Here is an 18,864-nt window from a genome sequence, read left to right on the forward strand (position 1 = left end):
GAGGCTACAGTCCTACACAGCTTCACCAAGCCCAATTGCCAGCCATAATTCTTACAAGTAGTCCTTTATAGATTTGAGCTAGTTTGACTCGTATATATCTTTTTAAATGAGGTCCCATTAATTTTGTTGGGCTGTAAGTGTTCATCGTGTATGGCTGATTTAGAATGCAGTATTCTCTTAAGGCAGTTCCATTGTGTTGGTTAATTGAGTACCGTTTGTTCAGTAATTTGAACCGATACTGTATTTTTTTAATGAAACTTCTAGTTAGTGTATTTCTCAGAAACTTGCTGTCTATCAAATTGATTTTCATGTTATAGTAGTTAAAGCCTGTAAAGCCGCATTAATATTCATTCTTATGTTCTGCTTAAGAGAGGGGTAGGAAAAATTGGTTGTTGAATATTGGGGAACATGCTGTATAAAATTGACTCCAGAGTGCATGTAGAATCGTGAAGTGGACCAGCCTTCCATTAAGTGCTTTGATGAATATTGAGTAGGAGTGTTTTGGAAAAGACAGGAATTTCCTTTTTAATCTTGGCAAATTGCATAAAGCACATGAACTTCCAAGTTCTTCAGTTACTTCCAAATAAAAAGTTTACAGGGATGGATTACCAAATTTACAAGTGAATGCCACGTGAGCTTTTCTTTCCTAGAAGATGGGGTAGAAACAATGAGTCATGAATAAAGATCATACTACTTGGTAAGTTTGAGACCTATTTTATGCCTTGAAGGGTGTTTTCTCCTTGGCCCAGCCTGTTCTATTTCCTTTTTTCTTCCATATTTTTCCCCCTTATATTGATGATACATATAGCGGTAGCAAAGGTTCCAAAGCTATGTACTATCACATTGTTGCAGTTCTTGCTATGTGATGCTTCAGATTTCTTATGGGAGTTGAGTTCAACCACTGAGTATTTGTACTTGATGATTTCAGAAAGTGGATAAAGCCATTTTAAGTTGTTTGCCATATATGGAAGCACTAGCAACAAAGCCCATTGTGGGGAAAAATACAGTGGGCTCTAGAAAGGGGAGGGCAGGCAGGCAGGTATTGCCTCCTCCTCTGCATCTGAACCTGGCTGGGTGAAGCAGGGGGCAGGTATAGCCACCTGATCCCAGTCAGGTGAAGGGGGGCAGGCATTGCCACCTGCTCCGCTCCTGATCCAGGCAGGTGAAGGGGAGGGTGGGCATCATTTCCTTCTCTGCACCTGATCCTGGCCAGGTTGGTGTAGTGAGAGCCAGTTTGGTGTAGTGGTTAAGAGCGTAGGACTCTAATCTGGAGAACCGGGTTTGATTCCTCACTCCACTTGACGCCAGCTGGGTGACCTTGGGTCAGTTACAGCTTCTAGCTCTCTCAGCCCCACCTACCTCACAGGGTGTTTTGTTGTGGGGATAATAATGACACTTTGTAAACGGCTCTGAGTGGATGTTAAGTCATCCTGAAGGGTGGTGTATAAATCGAATGTTATAGGTGAAGGGGAGCTGTGCATTGCCACCTGCTCCACTCCTGATCCCAGCCAGGTGAATGGGGGGGGTAGGCATTCCTACCTGCCCTGCTCCTGATCCCAGCTGGGTGAAAGGGGGCGGGCATTGCCTCTTGCTCCACACCTGATCCCAGTCAGGTAAAGGGAGGCAGGCATTGCTACCTGCTCTGCTCCTGATCCAAGCTGGGTGAAGGCAGGAGGCAGGCATCGCCCCCTGCTCCACGCCTGATCCCATTTGAGTGCAGCGGCTGGGCATTGTCACCTGCTCTGCTCCTGACCTCAGCTGGGTGAAGGGGAGGCTGGCATTGCCACCTCTTCCACATCTGATCCCAGCTGGATGCAGGTGGGGGCAGGCATTGCCACCTGCTCTATGCCTGATCCTAGCTGAGTGAAGGTGGGGGGGGGGGTGAGTATTGCCTCATGCTCTGCGCCTGATCCCAGCTGGGTGAAGGCAGAGGGCGGGCATTTCCGCCTGCTCCACGCCTGATCCTGGCCTGGGCTTCCCTCCACGGCACACTCTCAGAGGGATGGATTGCCTCTTCTCGGCTTCCCTCCACAGCAGTGCCCTCTAGAGGCACACCAGGACAGCAAGTGAGTTGCCTGCAACACGGTTAGCCTTTTATATAGTAGGATTCCATGTGTATGCCCTAAAAGTGAGCCATTCTTGTATATCTTGGGGGTTCAAGAACCCTGTGCCTTGTGACAGAAGAGTAAAGACTAGAGACCTCAATGGCCACTTGGATGTTATGTATGGATGCAATAAGAAGTATGATGCTAGAGTGCGCCATGAAGTCAGCTGACTTGTGGCAACTCCAGGTGGGGTTTTCATAGCAAGAAACTATTGCCTGCCTCTGCAAACCTGGGCTTTGTTGAAGGTCACCCATCCAATTACTAACCAAGGCTGACCCTGCTTTGCTTCTGAGATCTGAAGAGATCAGTCTTCCCTGCACTATCCGGTATAAACTCCTTGAAATCATCCTCGTTGCAAACTTTTGAAACCCAATATGGACGACGAAAGCATTGCAAATAAATTAAACTGGTAACAGAATTCACAATGTGGTGGCTTCTGAAATATGCCAGTCAAGTGAAAGAGAACTCTTCATTCTTCATGCCTTTAAAGTCATTTTCCTGTAGTGTTTAACTAGTCTAGTCTTTTGGCTATACAAAACAATTTGAAATGTCTAGTTGGCTTTTTTCCCCTCTAGAATTGTTTTTACATGATTAAACTTGTAGCCTGTTTGGGCAGCAACTTGTTAAAAAATGCTTTTTTTTTTTCTTACATGAGTAGTAAGGGGGGGGCGTTTAACCCAAAAGAACATCTACAAAATATAAAGATACTTAAGGAGCATGGTTGCAACTTTCCTGTTATGACATGCTTCCCCCCTGATGTTTTTAATCATATGCAGATCCATGCAAGCATAATCGGTTAATTAAAACTCATCAGATGAATTGACTTTAATAGGGTAACAGTTGCGTGCTGCATCTTCATGGCCTTTTTGTGGAACTCCCTGCAATACGTAACTGGCCTTTACTGCCTACTACCCTGCAGGGAGAAAAACTGAAATGGAAGGATCTTCAAAGCTGCTATCGTTTTTGCAGTGATAAAATACATGTAGCAGATGGGTGGGGAGAGCAGCTCGTTCTAAACGGCATGTTCTCGCCAACAGTCGCAGTGCAAGCGATGTGGCAAAAAAAAAAAAAGGTTCATTGCTTCTGTGCTTTGTGACCTCAGCTGTGAGGTCAGAGCACAGCTGTGGTTCGGAGACCGCTGGTAGGTTAAGACAGCTAGAGAGAAGCTGGAAGAGAGCCGCCTGCTGCTACTAGCTAAATACCGTGCACTGTTTGATGGCCGTCTCTGCTATGACAGATTCCTTCTCTTAAGGGGTAAAATCTTTTCTCTGTGTATGTGTGTTTGTGGGTATTCTGTTAATGGTTGATACATGTTAGATGTAAGTAGCATGGTTCATTTTTGGTTTTTTAAGGGCTTATCGCAATTGAATTTGCTGGAGCTCCCAGGAATAAGTTGAAGTTGATATTGTCAAGCTGCTAGTTAAAGTATCTTGTGTTTATCTAGGGCAGAATACTTAACAAGCTATAACAAGCATGTACAGAGGGGGTATCTGAGGGCCAAAATGAACATGTAAAAAAATCCCATTTGTTTCAGTAGCAGATGGAAAAACATGAAATGTGCTCTTTTGAAATTACTACTCATTCTGATTTTCAGGATTCAAACTGCCTTGGGGGACAGCCTGGGCCAGTCACTGGGCAAGAGGAGTGCAACCACTCAGTAGCGGATATTACTGTCGATCACACAGTATCCTCATGGATTGCCTTGCTGGGATTTATTAATATTTATCTACTTCATTTATAACCCGTCTTTGTGAGTCAAGCTGGATTGCAAAGTATAAAATAGTGCAGTCAGACAGCATAAGCCATTCAATTAACAATGCAACAAGACTAGGTTTACAAAAGAATGCAAAGTAAAGAAAACCACATTAACACATGACACTGTAAATAAGGCAGAAAATGGTAGGAGAAGGCAGCGGAAGCAAGATCATACGTACAATAAGCAATGCAATAGACTACAATCCTACTTGTTTTATAGGAGCACCCTCCTGAACCATTCCATTACACTACAGTCCTATTTCCTTACTAAAAATGCCCTCCTGAACAGGAGGTACCAATATTGGTGATCTTTCTTGAGGGTGAATTCCTGAAGATAGTGCTTAGAGATTTGCTTTACCATATGACCACCAATGATTTTTTTGGCATGGTTCCATGCTGCCTCCTGTGCAATTAACATCTACATTACAGATGGGCACAAACTGAAATATGAACCAAAGTTCGTGACAAATCGGGCTGGTTCGTGGTTCGCGAACTGGCGATTCATCAGAGCCCATTTCTGACGAACCACCACGAACTTTAGGCTGGTTCTTTTGGTTCGTCACTGCAGACAGCCTGGCACCGATCAATTGGTTTCCTGGGCAACAGGGGATGGACTTCCTGCAGGCCTTCTGATGGCCCGGAAGTGACCTTTTGCTGACGCGGAAGTGGCCTTCTGCTGACCTGGATGTGACATTTTCATGAACTAAACAAACCGGTTCACAAACTGGGGCAGGTTCGTGAAAGTTCGTGGTTCGTGAAATGCAATGAATCACGAACCGCACGGTTCATTTTTTTTCCAGTTTGTGCCCATCTCTAATCAACAGACATCATTGGGAGAAGTTGTCTGAATGGCTGAGACTGAAGCAGTGATGAACAAAGAAGGCAGAAGTAGTGACGGTTGGGAATCTTTTAAATGTATTTACTTATTTATAAACTTTTTAGCCCAATTGGGACTAAAAATGGTTTACAGCCTTCTCACCTCCATTTTATCCTAACAACATAGGGAGGTGGATTAGGCTGAGAGTGCATGAGTGGCCCGAGCTTCCGCAAAATGGGGAATTGAACCTCTGCCCAAGCTTCTGCAAAATGGGGGATTGAACCTCAGCCCGAGCTTCTGCAAAATGGGGAATTGAACCTCAGCCCGAGCTTCCGCAAAATGGGGGATTGAACCTCAGCCCGAGCTTCTGCAAAATGGGGGATTGAACCTCAGCCTGAGCTTCCGCAAAATGCGGAATTGAACCTCAGCCCGAGCTTCTGCAAAATGGGGAATTGAACCTCAGCCTCAGCTTCCACAAAATGGGGGAATTGAACCTTGGCTGGGTCTCCCAGATCATAGTCTGACACTTTAATCCAGTGTTCCCCAATTTTTTTTCCATAGAGGAAACTCTAAATTATATTTTCAAATCATGCCTATGAAAACGTTTATAGGCCTGAAAAATTAATAACAGGGAATATAATGCAATTACTGCTAAATTATTGTCCAGAAAATTTATTTGTAAGAGAGTCACGTACGTTCGATTCCCCTCCCCACCTCTCTCTATATATGCATACACACAGCTTTCTTAATAACCACAGTATTTTGAATACTATTTGGAATTTTTGTGGTATTTCAAAAACATTATCTATTCCATGATTATTTGTGACTCTCTAGTTGGGGAAATATTGCTCTGACCACTACACATACTGGCTGTCCTGAGGAAGGGGATGACTTGTTTACGGCGTTAGGACTGAGATGAAAAGCTCGGAGGTATGTTAAGACAGAGCGCTGCTTGTGGATGCCCAGGAGCTGAAAGTGGCCAAGGGTGCCTTTTAGCACTGTAAAACAGTTCACCAGCTGTGTGCCCTTTCTGGGCAAAAAGGACCTAGCCGCAGAATGCCCGCTTTAATGACATCTAGACTAGATTCCTGTAATGCCCTTTGAAATGTGTTTAGAAATGACTGTCATTCTAAAATGCTGACTTGCAACTAAGTACCAAGCAAAAGGTTGGATCCAGACTAAATTTTCTGCTGGGGGAAGGGCAGGTATAATTCCTGCCCATTTCCCCTTCCTGTTACAGACCCACAATTTGTGTGTCATGCCATTCCTGGGAGTGCCCAGTAGCAGGATTTCAGGGAGATTGAAGAGCTGGCAGCGGGAGCGGAGAAGCAAGAAGGTGTTCCGTTCAGCTGACGGTAGCAGCTTCCGTTAGTGGAAAACTTAAGTCTAGATCCAACCCAATGGACGGTTTTATTCTGGAAAGAATGATGTATTTGATGTACCTGAAACTGCTCTTGTGTTGAAGCTTTTCTGTTACCGTACGTTTGATTATTGCAATATGTGTTTTTTATTTGGGAGGAGGGCTATTTTATTTTACTATTGTGCTGTTTTTATCTTGCTGTTTTTTAAATTGACTGTGTGCCTCCTTGATGACTCTGTGAAAAGTGGGATATAAATATTTTAATAAAAGCGGTATTGTGCCGTAATTTGTATGGATCATGGGTATACTTTGGTTAAGAGAAACGGGACTCTAATCTGGAGAACCGGGTTTGATTCCCCATTCCTCCACTTGAAGCCAGCTGGGTGACCTTGGGTCAGTCACAGCTCTCTCAGCCCCACCTACCTCACAAGGTGATTGTTGTAATAACATACTATGTAAACCGCTCTGATTGGGTGTTAAGTTGTCCTGAAGGGCGGTATATAAATTGAATGTTGTTGCTGTTATTGTTGATGTTGTTATAGGGGGCCAGTCACACACTCTCAACCTAACTTACCTCACAGGGTTGTTATAAAATGAAGGCAGAGAGAACAATGTAAGCCACTTTGGGGCCCGTTAGGGAGAAAAGTAGTAAATGAAGTAAATAAATATTTCCTGGGCCGTTCCAGTGTGATGATGAAAAATTGTGCTTTCTATTAAAAACAGCTATGAATAAACCTATATATAACCATCATGTTCCACCCACTTTCTTTGTCCCCATGTGATAATGGCTCCTCCTTATATTTCTCTGCAATGAACTGCTTTATGCTGCCTCCCTGGCTTCCTTTATATTCCTAAGTGATTTTTGCTGCCACCAAAGACTCTCTTGCACCCTACATCTCTTTGTTTAACCTGAAGCCCAAGATGGCTTAGACGGGTAGAATGATAGCACAGTCAGCACATAGGGGGTGGCTCTGAGGTTAAAGGGGATCCCTTATTCTAAATAAAACACGTTTTATTTAAACAGAAATAAGAGTTTATTTAGAAGATATGCATAATGGTATCAGGGTGGTTCAAAAGTGTAATGGTTTCATGCTATACAAGATGAGTGAACCTTCTAGCTTCCTTGCTGCAAGGTAAGTTCAGGTTTTCATTGTATTTTCTAAACAGACAAAGATGTAACTTCTCTGAGTTGCCACTTGGACAAATGCCATCCACAAAAAAGAACACACATAGCCCATCTTTCTCACTGAAATTCAACGTGGATTACACCTTTTGAGTTCATGACGGAGGTGAGATTTGAACTAGGGACATCCCAGACCACAGGTCATTCTCTTAAGCCCTTGCAAGCCACCAGCTTCTGGCACATGGACCCAGTTGCGGGCCTGATTTTGTTATCTCTACTCTCTTTCCCAGCCAGTGTTCTACTTGGTGTAAAAATCCTGCAAGCGGATTCCCTCTCTATTGCCCAATTAGGGGAGGGGGGAAATTGCCCTTTTTTTGACACCTTGAAGATTTTTTTTTTAAATGCTATACAAGATGAGTGGACCTTCTGGCAGCAAGTGCTGAGGAGGGGAAGTGGAAGGTTACACGAACAAAATGTGGGGGGTAGCAGCCTTATTGGCACAGATTAGTTCTCTGCTAGACAGACAAGATGTTTTATTTGCAGGTCAGCAGCAGGTTTAAACATGGATAAGAAAGTATAAAAACCGCACAGAATTTATGATCCAACGGCAGGCAAGATCTACAGTGCAGACGAGTGTTACCATTTGACAGGCTGCAGCTAGGAACACGTGGATTTGCAGCTGGCGTCTTGCATTTTTGCAATTTGGAGCGGAGAAACACCTGGTGGATTGGGCCCCTGATCATTCTGTGCCTGCTGCTGTTTCTCAGCTCTAATCTGTACTCCTCCCCAAGCCATTCATTCCCGCCCCCCTTAATTCCAAAGGTGTAGTTGTAAAGACAAACGCTTTTGAAATCCTGGGTGGCGGGGAACAGGGAAACAGAGTTAAGTAATCGCACCCCCTTTACCACTTTCTGACTCCAAATCTCCCCATCTCTTTACTGCATGACCCATAGTAGCTGTCAAAGAAGCTTTTTTCACATGTCCAGGCATGTAATGCCTTTAGGCCCTAAAGGCTACTGCTAGGGTTGCCAGCTCCAAGTTGGGAAATTCCTAGAGATCTGGGGGGAGAAACCTGGAGAAAGTGGGTTTTGGGGAGGGAAAGGACCTTGGCATGGCATAATTCCATACAGTCCACCCCCCAAAGTAGCCATTTTCTCCAGGTGAACTGATCTCTGTGGCCTGGAGATCAGCTGTAATTCCAGGAGATCTCCAGCCACTACCTGGAGGCTGGCAACCCTAGCTACTGCATACGGTCAGCAGAACTGAGTATTAATTTTTGCTGCAATGTAGTGTTTCAGCATGCAGAAGGATTTCCTGTTCAATGCCCCCCCCACCCCCAGAAAAACCCTTTATGCAGTTCAACATACCCCACATCCTGAAGTGGTACAGTCGGAAGAAACAATTTTGTCTCTTGATTCTGATGGCTGTATAAACCAGACCTAAATATCTCCATTTAGTTCTTTGTGGATTACCATTTTTGTTAATAATAATACTGAGCAGTTCCCCAAGTGTATGTAAAACCAGAACGGCTGTTGCTTAGCAGTGATTTCCTCTGGTGAGTCACAGCATTGTTTAATTATTTACTCCAATCAGTCTCTACAGATAATTTCAAAAGCGCACATGGCATTGTATCAAGTGTGCACGGCACGGCCGCTTGTGCCAACGTCATCTGATTGCAAAAGTGTCAAAGGAAGGCCAGGCCAGGCCAGGCCAAGAGACCGGCCACAGTAAAATTGCTGGAGTGGAGGATGGAGTTTGTGCGGTTTTTGTTAAATGTGTGTGTCGGGGGTTAACATAGCAGGTTGGGGGGTTGTTTGTTTTATACCCAAGAGAAAGAATCAGGGAAAGAAAAGAGCCAAATGTATTTGACTGATTATGGATTAAAATGTAGATTTTCTAAATTTTACTCTGTTTCCCCAGGCTATGCAGTCAGCGGAACCAAGGGGTAACATTTCTCTACATATTGCAGCAGGAAGGTTTGCATGTTTGAATGCTCTCCTATAGGGACCGGAATCCTTAAAAAACCAAGGAGAAGGCTGGTCCGCTTCTCTGGCATGTTAATTATCTGTTGTTTTGAAAAAGTTGGGCAGCATGGTGTAGCAGCTAGAGCGATGGACTAGGATTTGGGTAACCCAAGTCTGATTTCCCGCTGTGCCATGAAAGCTTGTTGGGTGACTTTGGGCCAGTTACATACTCTCAGCCTAACCTACCTCACAAGGTTGTTGTGAGAATAAAATGGAGGAGAAGGTCCCCGCTGGGGAGAAAGGTGAGATATAAATGAAGTTAAATAAATAAATCATGCATTCCATAGCATTCTGCACTGACTTCCTGAAGTTTGTGAAAAGCTTCATTGCTTGCTTCTAGCGAATGCTCAAACTCTCCCACAATTCATGCAATATATTTAACGTAATGGTCACAGAAAGTTGTGACACTTGTATTAAAATCTGGAAAACAGCACTTGTCCATTTTATTATCCAACAAATGGTACAGTCCTAAACAGAATTACAAGCCAATGGGCTTAGAAGGGTGTACTGCTGCTTAAGATTGCACGGTCGGTGTTTTGGAAATCCTGAAGAATCCTAAACGTGCTGATGACTGTACATTTGAGCCACTTGGAATATAGCGCCACATTGACAAATCATCATGGTTAAAGGATTTGTTTGTAAACCTATGGAGCACTAATCACCTTGTATCCAAATGTTAAAGCAATGTTCATATTCAAAACTGACATTGCTACAGCCGTTTATTCAAACACTACAGAAGGCGGTAGGAAGAAGCGTCCTCTGGAATGTATTATTGCTCTATCTAGCAATAGTGCAGCCCTGTGCAGATGGTGAAAACTGCAAAAGTGGCCATATAATGGATAAGACTGAAGTTTCTACCTACTCGGGGCATTCCCCAGATATGCCAAAAAATGTCTTTGTAAATTAATAATAATAACAACATTCGATTTATATACCGCCCTTCAGGACAACTCAATGCCCGCTCAGAGCGGCTTACAAAGTATGTTATGATCCCCACAACAAAACACCCTGTGAGGTGGGTGGGGCTGAGAGAGCATAAGGGAAATGTGACTAGCCTAAGGTCACCCGGCTGGCTTCAAGCGGAGGAGTGGGGAATCAAACCCGGCTCTCCAGATTAGAGTCCCGCACTCCTAACCACTACACCAAACTGGCTGAGTATGCTGAGGACTGAGTATGCTGCAGAAGAGATGGAATGTTGGAATGTTGAGAGAGATGGAATGTTGAGAGCAAGTGAAAGTCAGGTAAAGGAAAGTGTAAAAGAAAAGGGGTGGAGGGGTGGGATCTTCTTGCTCAGTCCATTGAGAGCTGACAAAATGCTTGTAGGGGAGAGAACTTGATGACATTGGGAAGGGGTTCAAACATTGGGAAGGGGTCCTGCTCCTCGGCCCCCAGTAATAAATTGTCTAGCCCCTGTGAGAATGACAACGTGCAAAACCACAGAAAAGATATGGATCTGTATTGACACACAAAGGTATGCAGATTAGTGTGAATTAATGGAAAGAAAAAGGCATTTGAAAATGGCCTGATGAGAGCTAAATATTCTAAAAAAAATAAAGGCATATGGAGACCAAAAGCAGTCAAAGGGGAGAAGGAGGGGGGAGAGGAAAGGGGAAATGTCTTCTCAAGTCAATCGAAGCTTAGAGAATCTTAGAGGGGAATATTTTTGAGGGGCAGGATGGGACCTCCAAATTATTTTCCCCCTGCTCGTCTGATTCTTTGTGGGCCTTCAGCATGTCTAGTGTAATATTTCGCTGTGGCTGATCATATTGGTTAATATAGCTTATTTATATAGCCTGCCTTCCTCATTGAGACTCAAGGTGGGTTGCAGAGTTCAGAGTGAGAGAGAAAGCATAGGACATCCGATGAACGAAACTGAACAAAGGAGCAACATTGCGAGCGTACGCTATGAGATATATGATCAACAATGCAACTGAACAATGCAATAGGACTAGGAACAGAAAATTAAATGACAGTGTGAACAGCATAGTGTCAGCAATGCAGAATGTGGGAGTACAAAGGTACTGGGCAATTTGGTACCCGCTGCCATATAAAAGTCCCCTTCAGGACCGTTCTGAAAGAGCAATTCCTTTACAAGAATGCCCTCCTGAACATTTTGTACATTTTGTGGAATGATAGGACTGTGGGAGTCTCCTCAGCCTGGTTGTTCCACAAAGGGGGAGCCACCACCAGAGAATGTACATACGTGGACACTTGCTCATCACACTAGTTACCATTAAGAGAGTCTGTTCAAGCATCCAAAGCTGCTATAGTGAAGCGCAGTGGGAGAGGCGGTCCCACAGGTTTGCGCATTCTAGGCCACAAAGGGCCTTGTGTAGGTGATGACCAGTACCTTAATTGAGCCCAGTAGCTGATCAATAGCTAGTTGAGCAACTGCAGGATGAGTGTGAAATGGCATGTTCTACCTGGCACCTACAAGTAATCGAGCTGCCACATTTTGTACCTGCTGGAGTTTCCAAGCTGACTTCAAGGGAAGACCCATGTAGAGTGTATTACAGTAGTCCAGCTTTGAGGTAACCATGGTAGGGATCCACATGCCAGACTGGCCAAGTCAAGACGGGGGTGGGCAGCTGTTGGGCTAGGTGAAGCTGATAGAAAACTTTCTTGGTAGCTGCATTGGCTTGCATCTTAAGAATATCCACTCTCACTGTGAAATATAAACAGGTCTTTGATCTTCTGGTTTTATACAGATGTAGTGTGGCTTCAAGGGCAGCTGCTGAGGCAGAATTGCAAAATGCTATTTCTGACAAGAAGATTTTCCAAGATGTGCTAATATCAAGGTTTTTAGCAAAGTATCAAAGTCTCAGGACACCTTGAAGACGAAAGCGTTTATTATGACGTAAGCTTCGTGAGCCACGGACCACCTGCGGGAAATGTTACTGGACATTAATTTGACAGAGATCCAAAACTACAAATGACGGGGCGGGGCGGGGGGGGGGGTGAAGTGTCATCATAAAGAGAAGTCAGAAAACCCAGTTTCCCAGGACAAGATGCACGACATTACAATGCAGAGCACAAATTAAAACAACACCTAGACAAAGAGTAAAGGGTCTCCTCAGGGTGGTGCACGGTTACTCCCAGTTGTTCGTGAACTGACAGAGGACGAACGAACCTGAATAGCGTATTTTATTTGTTTGTTTATTTCATTCAATTTATAGCCCGCCCGCCCGCCCTGCAAGCAGACTCAGGGTGCGTATCTTAAACCTTCAAAAGAGGAACAATGACTTTTTGTAACAAGATAACCATTCCAAGTCCCTATTGAGTCCAAATCTGATAGAATATCTACATATGAATCACAGCTTCTTCTTGGAGGCCCCTCTAATCTCTCCTGCTGAAGTTCCACAAACCTTTTCTCTGTTACTGAATGTCCCAGGAGGTTGAGATGCTCCCTTACTGATTCTATAAGTATTTCTGTTGTCAGTGTCTGATTTGTGTCCACTTATTTTCTTCTGCAAAGTCTGTCTGGTTTGGCAAATGACAGCGGCAGCAGGACATTGCTGGCACATAACATATTAGATGTGCAAGTGAAGGAACCGTTGATGGTACATGCAAATGGGTACTGTGTTTGGGGTGGGGACAGAAATGACCCCAGAATTTGTTGCAGGACTTGTCCAAATTTCCACTGGGTAGTCCCCTATTGCAGGTAGATAGTTGCTGGGGGAAATGTTGGTAAGAAATGGATGGGCTACCTTCCCAAGGTGGATTAGCTTGTTGGACTGGGTCATGTAATGTAATAAACCTATGTCTTCTCTTGGTAACACCGAACCACACACCACGCCAGTTTGGTGTAGTGGTTAAGAGCGCGGGGCTCTAATCTGGAGAGCCAAGTTTGAGTCCCCACTCCAACACTTGAAGCCAGCTGAGTGATCTTGGGTCAGTCTCAGCTTCTAGGAGCTCTCTCAGCCCCACCCACCTCACAGGGTGGTTTGTTGTGGGGATAATAATGACATACTTTGTAAACTGCTCTGAGTGGGCATTAAGTTGTCCTGAAGGGAGGTATATAAATCGAATGTTATTATTATTATTATTACTATGGAGGCTCCTCCATAGGCGGCAAATGGAACTTGGCTCCTTCAAGAGAGATGAAAAACATTTAAAGGCTTAATTGTATGAAATTACTCAGTTCAAGATTTCTGTGTGACCTAGAATCTTTCTACACAAGATGCCTCAGCATGTGTTCATCAAGTGTAGGGAGACGCAATGTTAGCTGGGAAGCATAGTTTAAAAAGACAGCTGGCAGAGATTGCTCCTCAGAAGGGTTGTCAATTTCACCTTCATCTCCCCCAAGGCTCTGTCAATTTCACCTCTCCAGTCTCAAACTGTGCAGGATTGCAACCAGAGGGCAGCAAGGAATGGAAATGGGCTGGAACTGCCTTGCAGACCCAGATGTGGACCTAGGGTTGTCAACTCACACTTGGGCAATACTTGGAGATTTGAGGGTGGAGCCTGGAGAGGGAAGGGATCTCAGTGGGGTATAATGCTATTAGGATTCACCTTCCAAAGCAGCCATTTTCTCCAGGGGAACTGATCTTTGTCGGCTGGAGATCAGTTGCAATTCCAGGAGATCTCCAGCCTCCATCTGGAGACTGGCAACCCTACTTGGACCTGGAGAGGTTATAATGGGCTGAAGTTTCCCTTCGGGCATTTCACAGCCCCTTCACACAACTCTGGTGTATAGCAAAGCTGTTGCTCTGCCACTGGCTCTGTCTTTTTAAACTACCCTTCCCAGTTAACATTGCATCTCCTGACACGTTCTTCAAATACACAAGATGTCTTGTGTAGAGAGTCTCCTAGATAAATAGTGTAATGGGCTCAGACTGGAGTAACTCTGTTTGGGATTGCACTGTAAGTCACTAACGAATTCTGGTTTTCTTGCCCAAGGCTTTAGTTCAATGTTTCCTAACCAGGCTTCCACAGAACATTGGGATTCCACAAGACATCATCAGTTCCACAAGAAACTGGAATAAATAAATAAAAATCCCTCAACCCCCTCAAAATAGCACCGTTATTAAGGTTATTTTTTAGTTTTATAGTCTCTTGTCTTCATTTTGTATTGTTATAGAGCACTGACAATACAAATGACGATAATTTAGAAGTAATTAAAATGCACTTCCTGACATCAACTTTTCTGGCCTGTACATGTTTTTGTAGGCAGAGGTTCCTTGGGATTTGAACAATTGATTTAGGGGTTCCTCCATGGAAAAAAAGGTTGGGAAACAGTGCTCTGGTTTCAAGCTGGCTTTTCCTCCAGGCTTCTCAAGAGCAAGGGGAAGCAGCCTAGAGACTCGTGGGCAAGACTCTCTTGCAAACAGGGTTGCCAGGTCCAAGTTGGGAAATCTCTGGAGATTTGGGGGGGGGGGGGCGTGGAGCTTGGAGAGGGCAGGGTTTGGGGAGGGGAGAAGCCTCAGTGGGGTATGAGCCATAGAGTTCACCCTTCAGAGCAGCCATTTTCTCCAGGGGAACTGATCTCTGTTGCCTGGAGATCAGCTGTAATTCCAGGAGATCTCCAGCCACCACCTAGAGGCTGGCAACGCTACTTGCAAATAGTATCGGGACGGCCCGTTTGCTCATTTTACTATTCAGCCCTTCTTTTCAAAGCTTTCAGCCAATAGCTGCAGAGGCCGCCAGCAGTTGTGAGATAATTTTTAGCCAATCTCATTAAATCCAGCAAGCCTTGGGTAAGGCAGGCCCCTCTGATACCTGTTGGAAAGCACTTCCTTCAACTCGGCTGATTTATCTCTTTGAGGTCAGGGCCATAGATAGGAACCAATTGCCACATCTGGAAGAAAAGGCACAATTTTAGAGCAGATTCTCTCCTTTTCAACAGGCTTCTTCTCTAGTTGGTATAGAAGCCAGGTAGGACCCTAGCTGAGGCTCTTATGTTCGAATTTTCAACCACCCATCCTTGTGTCTCCTACCTCTTTCCAACTATAGAGAAATTTTCCCATCAGAAGAAACGCCAGGCAAAATTTCTGCATAAATAATAACTGGCCTACTGCTGTATCTGTGAGGCTTAGGGGCAGCTCTGAGTGGAAACGGCATATTTTCATCTTCAAGGAATGTCTGCAAAAAGGTAAGATCTTAACTATTGCTGTACAGTAGAAATATGTCTGTATGTTCTTGTATTTAGTTTGTAGGAAAGACTTCAAGTATAAGGACTATGGAAATTGGTGCTGGGTACAGAGAATAATAATAGCCTTTATATAATGTTTCTTAGTGCTCCAAGTACTTCACTGGTATAATCTTATTAAGTATGATAAAAGTAATATAAGTTACTTGAGGAAATTGAGTTAAGTGGCATCAGGGTGGCGGCATGTTAGTTTCGACAACAATAGTTGTCGCTTTGAATCTTTAATGTAAGGGGGCATCCCTTCATCTTTTGGGGGGGAGTTGGGAATCCCAAAGGTCAGTGTTCTGAAACGAGGCTAACCTAATTTAATTTACAAAACTATAAATACACAAGTGATACGTATCAGATCTAGTGTGCTAATGCAAGAATGACTATCAGATGCCATTTGCTATAGCGGCAGATGATGCTTTTGAAAAACACGTGGTAAGGGAAGTCTCAGTGAAGGGCTTTTGTTTGCATACAGTGGTTATCCAAATGTGTGCATGCACACACGAGAAAACTGTACATCTGCGCTGAACACATGCACCGCTATAACTGTTGTTGTGATGCACGCTATGCATAAGAAAAAAAACTGGACCCGCCAACTTCAGCATCCGCTACGGCACCCTTCTGCTGTTAGCAGTGTGTATACACCAGTGCATTGGACAAAGTGGGTTCTGGCTTATGGGAACTGATGCCACAATAAATTTCTTTATGTGCATTGGACGCTTTGCTATTTGAATGAACAAAGCTATTCCTCTAGGATTTATCTTTTGTTTTTTAAGTCTTTAGAAAAAGGGTAACAGATTGCTGAGAGGGGGACAGCAGCAGATGACATTTTGTGGTCATGCAAGTTTCTGATCCAGTAGAACCATGAAGACCAACTAGATTTCCAGGGTATGAGCTTTCAAGAGTGGAGATGGAGCTCTGACTCTTGAAAATTCATACCCTGAAAATCCAGTTGGTCTTCACGGTGCCACTGAACCCAAATCTTGCTCTTCTGCCAAACTACCAATGCGCCTAAACACCTGAAACGATTTTGCTTTTATGTAATTGACTCGGTAGTACGCCCCTGAACAGTCTCATAGTTTTGGGGTATACCTTTAGAAAGAAGTGCCTCCAACCCAATGCAAAGTCCTGCAGATCACCATTTATTTATTTACAGTGCAATCCCAGGAAGAGTTCCTCCACTCTACGCCCACTGAAATCAATGGGTTTAGACTGGAGTAACTCTTCACAGGATTGCACCGTAACATACCATTTCTCCAGAGAACCAGCTTGAGGGACGGATTACAAAGTAAAGCCTGATAAAAACGGTATATAATGGTTAATGTTTAACTAGCTTGAGCTTTCCTTTGCCCATCTTGCAAACAAGAGATTGCACAACAAACGCGAGCTTTGCAGTTTAGGTGTCACTTTTTTTTCGGGTAGGAAAAAAAAATTGGGTTTTGTCTAGGGTTGCTCCTTCCCCCCTTCCTGGCACAGCAGTTGCGCTCTAACAGCTGCCTAGGAAGTAGAAAGGCGGCAGGCGCCATCAAGCAAAGGGAAAAGTTTGGCCTGCGAAAGGCAGGAGAGCCACGCCCCTTTCGAACTTGGCATACTTTGATCCAGCTTCCGGTTGGAAATTTACAAGAGCCGAGCGCTTTAACGCGCCGCAGGGGAGACCGGCCTTGGGAAGCGACGTTGCCCGTCCGCGCCGCCCTGTTCCCAAAGCAGAGGCGCCGCATTCCTCATTGCCAGATTTGGGCCAGTCCGTTTACATCCATTCATCCCGGGAAAGGGGGGGGGTGGACACGGGTGCGTGCCTTGCAAGTATGAAGTGACTCATGAGAGTGACTCATGTCCCCTCCGTCTTTGTCGCCATTTAAATCAGCTGCCGCTAGAGCAAGAAGAGGGACTTGCCAACTCTGGATTGGGAAATTCCTGGAGCCTGGGGAGTGACCTCAGCGGGGTATAACGCCACAGAGTCCACCCTCCAAAACTGCCTTTTTCTGCAGGGGAACTGCTCTCTGCGTAATTCATGGCCATCTCTAGGTCCCACCTGGAGATCGGCAAACCTAGCAAAAGACTTCATTTGCATCCGCTCAGCCTCTCGCTTTACAGCCCCAAGGAGCCCCCATGCTTCCAAATGTCAGCGCAGTGCCCGTTCGGGGTAGGAGGCTGGCTTGTGCACACGTTGCACGCGACGTTTGAAAGGGGAAAAAAACGCGGCGGGAGCGCGCAAATCTGCACGGCCACTTCTACAACGACCTGGATGCAATCCTTGCGCAATCCCTTCTGAAATCAGCAGGGATTTTTATAGTATGCGAAAACGCCGGGGATCGGGGTCTTAAAATGCGGTCATGTGCAGTTACATGGAACTAACCGCGCACCCAAAATTAAACGAGGGGGGGTGCCTACGGTTGCTCATCTCGTGGAGGTTTTATTCCCAGAAAAATCTGCACGAGACTCGATGTGACCCTAATGTTTGCTTCTAAGTAAAACCTACACAAGGCTCGATGGAACCCTGTTTGCTTGCTTCTGAGTAAAACCTGCAAAAGGCCCGATGCAACTCTAAACAGACCGTATGTTTGCTTGAAACAAACCTGCATGAGACTCGATGCAACCCTAAAGGGACCTTTAATCTAATTTTGGGCAACCTTATTTAGAGTTTTCTTACGCATCATCTCCCCACCACTGCGCAGAAAACCGAGCCGCTCGACTCATGAAGCAGCCCGACCGCTCTTCTCTCGCAAGACCCATTCCGAGCAAAGGAAAAAAAAAAGAGGAGGGGGAGGAGGAAGTAGAGGATCAGCCTCTCATTGGACCTCAGCCCGGGAATGCCTCGCCCCCTTTTTGCCCGGGGCCTCTTTCCTATTGGAGAGCGGGACGAAGCGGTGCCCGCGAGCGAGGGAACCAGTAAGAAATCGGTTGCTGGGCAGGGTGAGGCGGGGCTGACCAATGGCGAGTAGCGCCTGAAGGGGGAGGGCTAGAAGAGGCCTGCGCGCGCGCGCGCGCGCTCGACTAGCCCCGCCCCAGCCTGTGGCAATCGCTGCGCGTGCAGGAGGGGGCGGGGGAGGAGCGGCGGCTCCTGTTGTCGTCGCCGGGATCCGGCGGCGGTGGATGGGTGGGTGGGCGGTGCTCGCTCGCTCGGCGCTCCTCGCTCGCTCACGCTCTCGGGTTGACTCGCTGCCGCCTCCGTCCTCCCTCCCACTCCTTCCCTCCTCCGCAGCGCGCAGACAGTTGTCTGTCCCAGCCCCTCCGACGGGAGCCTGGCTGGCGTTGGGAGCCAGCGCCGCGCAGCCCTGCCAGGGAGAGTGGCCAGGCGAAGGGGGCCGGTGGCGCGGACGGCGGTGGCGGGCTCCTCGTCTCCCCCTCGCGCTGGAACTCCCGGGCAGGTGAGTGAGCTCCGGCCGAGGGGAAGGGACGAAGACGAGGCAGAGCGGGCAGGAGGTCGCGGAGGGGAGAAGCCCGCCGCGGCAGACGAGGGGCTTGCGGGGGAGGCCGGATGAGGGGCGCCGTTCGGCCGAGGACCGGGGAAGACCCGGTGTGGGGCGAGGCGAGGGGAATCTGA

The 18,864-nt window shown here is 45.9% G+C and overlaps 1 protein-coding gene across 3 annotated transcripts in view; it reads left to right on the forward strand.

Annotated features, from left to right (window-relative positions):
• The first annotated feature begins 15,203 nt into the window (after positions 1–15,203).
• LOC129325332 (SERTA domain-containing protein 2-like) overlaps positions 15,204–18,864 on the forward strand; it is a 34,043-nt gene continuing 30,382 nt past the window's right edge. For 2 of the 3 annotated variants that reach the window (XM_054973016.1, XM_054973017.1), the window contains exon 1: positions 18,503–18,688. The gene's annotated coding sequence lies outside the window, so the exon portion shown is untranslated. Of the gene's footprint in view, positions 15,276–18,502; positions 18,689–18,864 lie in introns of those variants that run through there. The other variant, XM_054973020.1, reaches the window with a different exon arrangement.

The sequence above is a fragment of the Eublepharis macularius genome, chromosome 2, assembly GCF_028583425.1.
Source record: "Eublepharis macularius isolate TG4126 chromosome 2, MPM_Emac_v1.0, whole genome shotgun sequence".
Lineage (NCBI taxonomy): Eukaryota > Metazoa > Chordata > Lepidosauria > Squamata > Eublepharidae > Eublepharis > Eublepharis macularius.